This window comes from Heterocephalus glaber, unplaced genomic scaffold, assembly GCF_053883595.1.
Source record: "Heterocephalus glaber isolate CG9 unplaced genomic scaffold, H.glaber_assembly_v1.0 deba00001504, whole genome shotgun sequence".
Classification (NCBI taxonomy): Eukaryota; Metazoa; Chordata; class Mammalia; order Rodentia; family Bathyergidae; genus Heterocephalus; species Heterocephalus glaber.
This window is the reverse complement of record NW_028258324.1, coordinates 518,853-528,343: the sequence shown is the minus strand read 5'-3', so window position 1 is coordinate 528,343 and position 9,491 is coordinate 518,853. Positions and strand designations below refer to the sequence as shown.

At 40.3% G+C, this 9,491-nt stretch overlaps 1 pseudogene; it reads left to right on the top strand.

The window, feature by feature from the left end:
* Positions 1-8,292: 8,292 nt before the first annotated feature.
* Positions 8,293-9,266, top strand: LOC101699374 (tRNA pseudouridine(38/39) synthase-like; annotated as a pseudogene).
* Positions 9,267-9,491: the final 225 nt, after the last annotated feature.

Genomic DNA, 9,491 nt, shown 5'->3' with positions numbered 1-9,491 from the left:
CACCCCTTGGCCTCAGATAGTCCTCAAACAGAATCCACTGAGCTTGCTGAATGAATGAGCTCACAGTGAATATTTAGGACCAGATCGTCCAGAGAGGGTAGCAGGTATTTATCAGAATGGGCACAAACCAGCACTAGACCAGCAGTAGACATGATATGAGCCTGAGTCCCAGCATCCTAGGCAATTGCTGCCTAAAATCCCACTGCTAGAAGTCAAAACTGGTGTGAGACTTTGAACTAAAATGGATAGATAAAGGTCTCACAGCTGAGCCAGAATTGCAGCAGACACAGAAACCAAGCCAACCAACAGTGTCTTGGCTTGTGGCAAGGGCTGGAAAAATTTGGAAGTAACAGATGAAGAGGAAGAAAGTAGTGGCAATTGTCTTGAGGACAGAATCAGTACCATGTCATGAGCCTGGTGAAATCTTTCCAACCCAATTTCCCTCCTCACTCAGTGTGCTCCACCCTCCTCTTAGTTTGCTGAACTTGCCAGAGTCTTTCCTGCTGCAGAGCATTTGGACATACTGACTTCCCTTCTATCTTCACTTTGAAATATATACTCCTTCTCCTTGGGGGTTCTGGTATAAATGTTAATCTTCTGTGAAGACTGCTGGTCCCCCTATTAAAACTAGAAGTTCCCCATCACGGCTCACTAATCTCAATCTCCATTTTTTCTTCCTCTCATAATATCTACAAAGGGTGATCAAAGATATGGCTAATACTTAAATTTTAAAAAAAATTTTTAAATTTAATTTTATTGTTACATTTTAGTATACAGTATGACATTCATCATTGGAAATTTGCACCTTTACATAATCTCTCTTGGTTCTTATTTTTTCCCCCTTCCCCTGCCCTCCCTTCAACCCCTCCACCCCTCCCTATTTACAGAGACTTTGTTTCCATTTTTCCATTTTCTCATATTAATTCCATTCCTTTCTTTCCTTTCCCCTACCCCTCCCACTTCCCCTTCCTCTTTGCCCCTTTTCTTCCTATTTCACATTACCTATTATACATTTTAATCCTTATTTACACTTTCAGTTTCTCACACTAGAGAAACTATTCGGTATTTACACACCTGTGTCTTATTTATTTCACTTAAGAGTATAGCCTCAATGTGCATCCATTTAGCAATAAGTGTCTCTAATTTCTCAGTTTTTATGGCTGAGTAGTACTCCATTTTATTTTTTAAGAAAATACATTTTCTTTATCCAGTAAATTTTTTAAATTTATTATAGTGAGACACATTGCCATGAATACTCCTCAAAATCCTCCCGCTCACCACACACTCATCCCATCATTCTTGGCACTTTCTGAAGCAGTTCTGGAAGTCCTCTTCTGAGAGTGTCCTTACCAGGTGGGGTCAGTCACAAAAGTGGTGAATGCTGCTACCAAGTGCCATACAAAAGAAAAGGAGGCTCATAAAAATATGACAGTGAGTCTCCATCCACCTTATTCCCTGGCTCTGGCACCATGTGACTTCTAGCTCTTCCCAAAAGTCAAAATGACCATGAAAGGTAAAGGTTTTTAATCAGTTCAAGACATTGAGGGAGTCAGCCTCACAATAAAGACATTCAGAAATGTGGACTTACAGAACATGTTAAATGGGAAGGAGAACAAGGGAGGAGGGAACAGGGAAGGGAAGGAAGGGAAAAGAAAAAAAGAGAATAGAAGGATAAAATGGAAACAAAGCTTTTGTAAATGTGGAGGGGAAGAAGGCTTGAAGGGAGGGGAGGGGAATGGGAAGAAAAGAAGAATTGAGATATATTATGTACAGGTACAAATTCCCTATGATGAATGTGATCAATATGTATGACAAATATATACTAATAAAAAAAGGTTTTTTAAAAATGCCCTTGGTTAAACTTAAAAGAGAAAAGTGAACTTCCAGAACTGCTTCAGAAAGTGACAAGTACAATGGGATAAATGTATTCAAAGCAAAGCAAAGCGGGAGGGGGGAATTTGGAGGGGGATCCATGGCAATGCCTCTTATTATAATAATTTTATTTTTAAAATGTAAATATTCACCTCATTTATTTATCTCTTCACTGGCAGTGATGGAAAGCTTGGTCTTCCTGCCAAAGGAGATTTCATAGGAAACAGGCATCTTGGACTGCTGGTTCATTGTTTTGTTTTGTTTTTTTTAATTAATTTTATTGGTACATTTTATTGGCACATTTTAGGTATACAATTCGTTTACATTTATCATTGGATGTTTGTACCTGTACATGATATATCTTGGTTCTTATTTTTTCCCCATTACCTGTGCACCCTTCACCCCCTCCACCCCTCCCTATTTACATAGATTTCATTTCCATTTTTTTTCTTTTCTCATAGTTTTTTTTCCTCTCTTTTCCTTTCCCCTTCCCCTCCCTTCACTCCTTTATCTCAACACTTAACACTGGCCACCTGGTTAGAGGTTATCACTGGCTCCTGCTATTGCTGTCATTGCTATTTTCAAAAGAATTTCTTTAACATTCATAAAACAGAGTGCTACGTCAAATTATGGGCTCAGGCATGAGCTTCTCCACTTTGTGTATCATATATCAGAAAGCAGCTGTTAGCACTTGCCAAAGCATGTCAGCAATTCAGTAATACATACAAAGGGTGCCAGGTAGATCTGAGTTAGCCTTGCGCAAAAATTCCTCCTAATAAAAGAAAGTGAGATTTCATGATTAAGGGGTTTAGAAATAATCAAGAGAGGGTTAAAAATAAAACTAGCAGAGGCCAAGTAAACCAAAGAACAGCTACTGGCATGCCTTCCAAAATAATGTCCCAGATTATAAATTTCACATAAAAAATAAAACAATTGCTTGCCAACCCACACAGAAAACATGAATTGTGGGAGAACTTTAGCAAAATGGAACCTCAGAGTCTAGAACTTTCCTGATCCCACTTCCCCCGCCTTGAGAGGGTCCCTAGTTCAGTGTTTTTCATTCTGGTGAAGAGGTACCATCAGCAATCTGATCTTCATTACCCAAACCAGGTCTGCTAAGTTAAATTTTTTTTTTTTTTTTGGTACCGGGGATCGAACTCAGGACCTTGCGCTTGCAAGGCAGACAGTGGAACCACTGAGCTAAATCCCTGGCTCATGCTCAGTTAATTTAAAACAACTCAAAAATGCCCTAAGGAAAGTTTTTAAATGAGATTTTGTGGTTTGTAAATACTTGATAGAGTCCCTGCTGGGGCCCTAGGTGTTTTAAACATTAGCCTTCTTTTCCTAATATCTCACTACCCCCATCAAGCCATGTCCCATCCCATTTAAGCAAGATTTCAAAACTAATAAGTGATAAACAACATTTTCCATGAATGCTAGCAGCTTCATCTTCATCTTCAGTCTTCATCTTCAGAAGCCTTAAAAATGACCATTCCTGTCAAAGTCAGGGAGTGACACTGTCCTGGCCCTCCTTCCTCCTCAACCATTCCCAACAAACCTCTCCTGCTGCCAGTGCAAGCCCAAAAATTCCTGAAAGTCAGCTATTGCTCCAGCCCACAGGATCAGCCTGAGCTCTCTGAAGTCGAGCCCATGGCTCAAGCTTTTCTTGTTCTTTAATTGTATAAGATGGAGACTAGTGTACAAGCCTGTGAGAAAAACAGGAGAGAAGAGATATTAAACCACACCAAGGACTGTTTTGCAAAGTATTACACTTACAAAATTAATCCTCACTACAGCCTTATAAATAAGAATTATTCTTCATTCCTTTCCAGATGGAGAAACTGAGGTTCATGGGAGGATGAGAAATTTGCCAAAGTCCAGGGCTTGTAAACAGTAAAGCCAGGATGTGAACCCAGGACTCTGACCACACAAGTCATGCTCTTCCTTCTGCACTGAAGAACAGTTTTACACCCCAACCAACTTTACCAGTAGACACCGATCACCCAGGGAAATGTGCCAGGAAGAGGAAGGAGACAAAAACCACAGCAAGCTCCCAGAACAAACTTTGATATTGGGCATCTGTTAACAAAGCAGAGCCTTCAAAGCCTTGGAGACAGGAAAAGGGAGTCTGCAGCCTTAGGCTCTGGAGTAGAGATGGTAGAGGCGCTCCTCACAGGATGAAAGCGAGATGGGGAGGAGATTCCCAGAACCAAGGAGACCACTGGGCCCCACTCCACATGCTCTCTGAGGACCAAAGCGTATCTCCAGCATTTGCTGCAATTTGTCACCAGGAAGGAGTGCTCTGGAATTCATAAGAAGATGTCCCTGCTTCAGAGATCATGGAGAATCTTCAATCACCTAAGATAAAGCCAAGCTTTATGAACAAGATATTTGGACATTTCCTGTGTAACTATAGAAAACAGAACCAGAACTACAGAAGGAACATGGTAGGGAGGCTTATTTCTACTGCCTGGAGGAGGGACTCTGATGGGCAAAACACCTGACAGTGGAGCCAGCTCCTCGGGACACCAACAGTTCTGCTGTAGACACAGTCACAAGGCCTGGAAGGCCGGTTATCGAACAGGTGGCTGGGAGATTCCTGTATGGGGAGTTAATTGGCCTGAAGGGCCCATTCAGCTGATTCAACAACCTAACTTGCATTTAATTGGTCTCCTTGCAAGGAAATCTGTATATGGTTTCTAATGCTGCTATAACAAATTATCACAAACTTAGTAGCTTAGCACAACACAAATTCACTGTCTTACAATTCTTACCATTCTCTTCCCGGAGGCTCTAGAGGAGAATCCATCCCCTCCCTTTCTCTTCCTCCATCTTCAAAGCCAGCAACAGGGGTCAAGTCCTTCTCATCTCATGTGACTCCAACCTCCTCAGCTCCTCCTCTTTCACTTTTAGGCCCACCCACATTATCAGGGCTCATCCCCCTGTATTAAATCCACTGATTAGCAATCTTAATTCCATATGCAACCCTAATTCCTCATTGCCATGCAACATAACATCTTCAGCATCTCTAGGGATGAGGATGTGGATGTCTTTCAGACAAGGTAGGGCTTTATTCTGTCTCCCACAAGGATGTCCTAAAAATACCATCAGGGCCAGGGACTTAGCTCAGTGGTTTTGCCACCTGCTACGCAAGCGCAAAGACCCGAGTTCGATCCCCGGTACCAATAAATAAATAAATAAATAAATAAATAAATAAATATGCCACCAGTATGGGCTGACGTGTAGGTTGGCAACACAGGCTATGACACTCTGCTTTCCTGAGTGATCACAGGAATGGCAAAGGAATGGACAATCGTATACCAGCCTCCAAGGGTGACAGATCCAGCCTTCACCTAACACCAACCAGCCAAATAAATGGCAGCCGATATTCTCTGTTGGGTAACTCTTTGCGTGGGATGACAAGTGACCTAAATGAACACTACATTCCCAACATACCCAGGGGCCTGAGAAAGCAAAGAAGCCAACTGAAATTATCTAACAAGGAAACCTCCAAAGTGACCAGGTCAAGAGGCTATAAGACAGGAAAAACAAAACACTGGTCTGCTCTTCCTTTGCCATCAGAAACACCAGGATAGACCAAAGCTGTCTCTCTCTTCATTTCACCACAGTGAGATTCCAGAGCTTCTATTTTGCTCTGTGGTGAGCTTCAAATTGTCAAGATACATTTCAAGGGCAAGTTGACATTCAGTTTGAAGCATCAGTACTTTCCTGTTTAATAAAATATAAAATATTCCTTCTACCCTATTCTTTTACCCACACCAATTCCCCTTCTCTGACTTCTGTTAGTTGTAACCTCATGTTTCTGCTGAAGTGTTACATAAAGGGAGATGGTAATTTTCTTGAACAGAACTATGTCAACTTGGCTCTGAACAAAAGGTACTAGTTTCCTGGACTAGTGGACACCAATCCAAAGAAGACACAAGATATCAAGTTATTGTCCAAAAATAACAAATTTATACCTTAACTCCTTGCATCTCACTTCCTCATGATTGTACAAATTCTCTAGTGATCTTAAGGAAGTAGAAGAAAGAAGTAATTCGATTATTAGAAAAGTATATGTCAATATATAATGCATTATGTCAGAATACAATGATATCTGTGTTTCTTGTGTAGCTATCTGTACACTCTCCTGCATGAACAAGTTGTGCAAGTGAAAGAGAAAGCCTAGGAGTTCTCAATTTTGAAACTAAATACTATATTAAAATGAAAGAGAGGAGAGATAAGTTTAATTAATATTCAGTCTGCTAAAATTCAAACAAAATCTATTCTTAGAAAAATATACTGGTTGGAATTCAAGAAGGTAACATTATGCTACTCTGTATTCTGGTCTATTTTAGAAGTCTTCTCTTTGGTAAATGGATATTATGCTTATATTGCTAGTATAATTTAATGGTTAACATTTGAAATCCATATAACATTTATTTTAATAAAATTTGGTGTTTTAAAAACAAGAAAAGAAGAATATTCTTCACTTTACAAAAGGATCCACACTGAGGTTTCATTATTTGGTAAGACCCTTTGGGAAATTCCAGTGTGATTACACTTATTAGAAGTAAATGCACACACAAATTTTCATAAGTTGATCTATTGTGTAAATTGAGATGCACCTCCCTGGCAAGGGCTATATTCATTTTCAATTCCTGAAATGTTGATCTCTCAAAAACTTCTCATCTTCTGCATCCTAAATCCTCCTATTAATCTTCAGTGACCTCTCTCAGAAGTCTTCTCCACCAAAACATAATTTTTTTCCTTATGTCAGCCAAAAAAATACCAATCAAACATGCACTTACTTGGGTAATATGGTGCTGTTAGCCAATCCCACAAACTAGTCAATGTAGACTTTGAATAATTCTCTGGACATGATGCATCCGACTGCCTCCAATATTTATTTATTGGAACTTCAAATAAAAAATCCACAATGATCTTTCCTCTTAAAAAAAAAAAAAAAAAGGGAGCTCTTCGGTCTACTGTGCAATACAAGAATTGCCAGGGCAACTGCACAGTTTAGATGGACAAAATATAAGTATCTTTACCCAGTGAAAAGAAGGAAAAGAGGTCAACTTACATTAACTCATCACTGTGCTTAAGTACACCCCTAATTTCTATAGCTCTCAAGGGCTGAAGACTATGTCCATGCTGGAGCCAGGACCCCTGTGCCCCAGGACACACCTTGGTCTCCTTCTCTGAGTCTTCACTTGGATCTGCACACCTCTAGGCTGAGTGAATGTTCTCCTCTAGGCTGAGCCCCCATGAGATGTTTGCTCTATTCTGAAGGATCTGTGAATATTCTTGGTTTCCATTTTCTCCCTGTCATAAACCAGGCTTCCTTTTGAATTAACATACAAAGAGAGGAGAAAATGAAAGGTCATTAGAGAAGCTGAAAGAAATTTGAAACAAACAAGAAGAAAGAACAAAGAATACAGTGAAGCATGATGCAGATGAGATACAACATGAGAGAAAGAAGGAGAAGAAAGACATAAAATGGAAAGACTTGGAGGATGAAAATACCAAGATCTGATCTGAGTAGTTCTTCCAGTGGTGGCAGACCAGTCATTTGGGTCAACTTTCTTGCTGAAGGGAATTAAAATACCTGGAAAACCTATAAAATATATTTTCTTTAAAGTATCATAAAGCTGAAGAGAGAGTGGAGTTATTGAGTTGAGATCTACAAGAAACCAGAAATCCAAAGACATAAGACTGACATTTGCCAGAGATGTGCTGGGCAATCTGAAAGAGGCAGCTCAGAGCCTGAGCAGTGCTTCTGATGTCCTCCTGAGGTGAGGGAGACAATGTGCAGGATCTCTGAAATTCACAAAGCTTCATTGAGAGGCACTGGGGAGACCTAGATGAAAAGGGGAGATATACCATATTCATGGATTATTGTGTGGATGCTCTGCAATGCAATAAAACAATGGAACAGAAGAGATGGACCAGACACAGGCTTAGGTTTAGGTGGGCATTTGGGGTACCTTAGATGTGGCATTCACAGGAGAAGGGGGGATATAATTGAACAGCCATGTGAGGAACAAATAAAACTGACTTGGCCTCATACCCCATCACTACCTGTGCCACATACACATACACACTCACAAACACACAGCACATACAGAAAGACTCTCTCTTTTGTGTGTCTGGACACATGATATAAGAATATTCATAGAAACACTGTGTATAAGAGTACCATTTTTAAAATGAAACAATTTTTTTTTTTTTGGTACCGGGGATTGAACTCAGAACCTTGCGCTTTCAAGGCAGGCATCAGAACCACTGAGCTAAATCCCCTGCTCAATTTCTAAAAACAATACCATACTACAGCAACAACTTCCTTCTTCACGGAAGGCAGCGAAGCCAGCGATCCAAAGAACTGTATGACTCATTGATTCCTGGGGTTCTCATACCATGGCTGAAACAGACACTGACAGAAACCAGATTGAGAAACTTCTAAAAAGGGTACAAGAACTGGAGCAGGAAGTACAAAGACTTAAAAAATAACAATCCAACAATATCAAAGACCCAAGTATTAAAGAAAATTCTTCAGGATCTGGAAAAGCTCAGAGTGCATTTGATTTCAGTACCCACAGCCAAAGACATGTAGCTCTAAGAATAGCCTATCTGGGCTGGGCATACCAGGGCTTTGCTAGTCAGGGAAACAGACAATACCCTTGAGGAGAAACTGTTTGAAGCTCTGACCAAGACTTGACTGATAGAAAGCAGACAGACATCCAACTATCACCGGTGTGGGTGAACGGACAAAGGAGTTAATGCCTTTGGACAGGTGATGTCTCTTGACCTGCAGTCTCAGTTTCCAAGGGGCAAAGATTCAAAAGATCTTAATTTAAAAGATGAAGTCAGTGATGATGCCAAAGAGATCCATTATACCCACATTCTTAATCGGGTACTCCCTCCAGACATCCATGTACTGGCCTGGGCCCCTGTAGAACCTAGCTTCAGTGCTAGGTTCAGCTGTCTTGAGCACATTTACCACCACTTTTTCCCTTGTGCTGATTTAGATATTTTAAGGATGAATTATGCAGCTCAGAAGTATGTTGACACTCATGATTTTAGAACTTGTGTAAAATGGATGTAGCGAATGGAGTGATTAATTTTCAGAGGACTAGTCTGTCTACTCAAGTACAGCTAGTGGGACAGAGCCTGGATGAGGAGAGTTGCCAAGAACATTTCTAGTTATGTCAATTTGAAATGACTGGGCAGGGATTCCTTTATCATCAAGTCTGATGTATGATGGCTATTCTCTTTCTGATTAGCCAAGGAATGGAAAAGCCAGAAATTATTGATGAGTTGCTGAATATAGAGAAAAATCCCCAGAAGCTTCAATACAGTATGACTGTAGAATTTCCTCTAGTCTTGTATGACTCTAAGTTTGAAAATATCAACTGGATCTATAATCAGAAGGTTCAGGAGTTAAATGTTACTAACCTACAGCAACTATAGGGTAAACATGCTGTCAAAAGTCACATGTTGTATAGTATGCTGCAAGGACTGGACTCTGTTGTGTTACCCTGTAAAACAGGACCAAACATGGATGGAACAATAGAATGGAGAAACATTAAGCCCTCTGTCATAAAGCAGACCAGTGC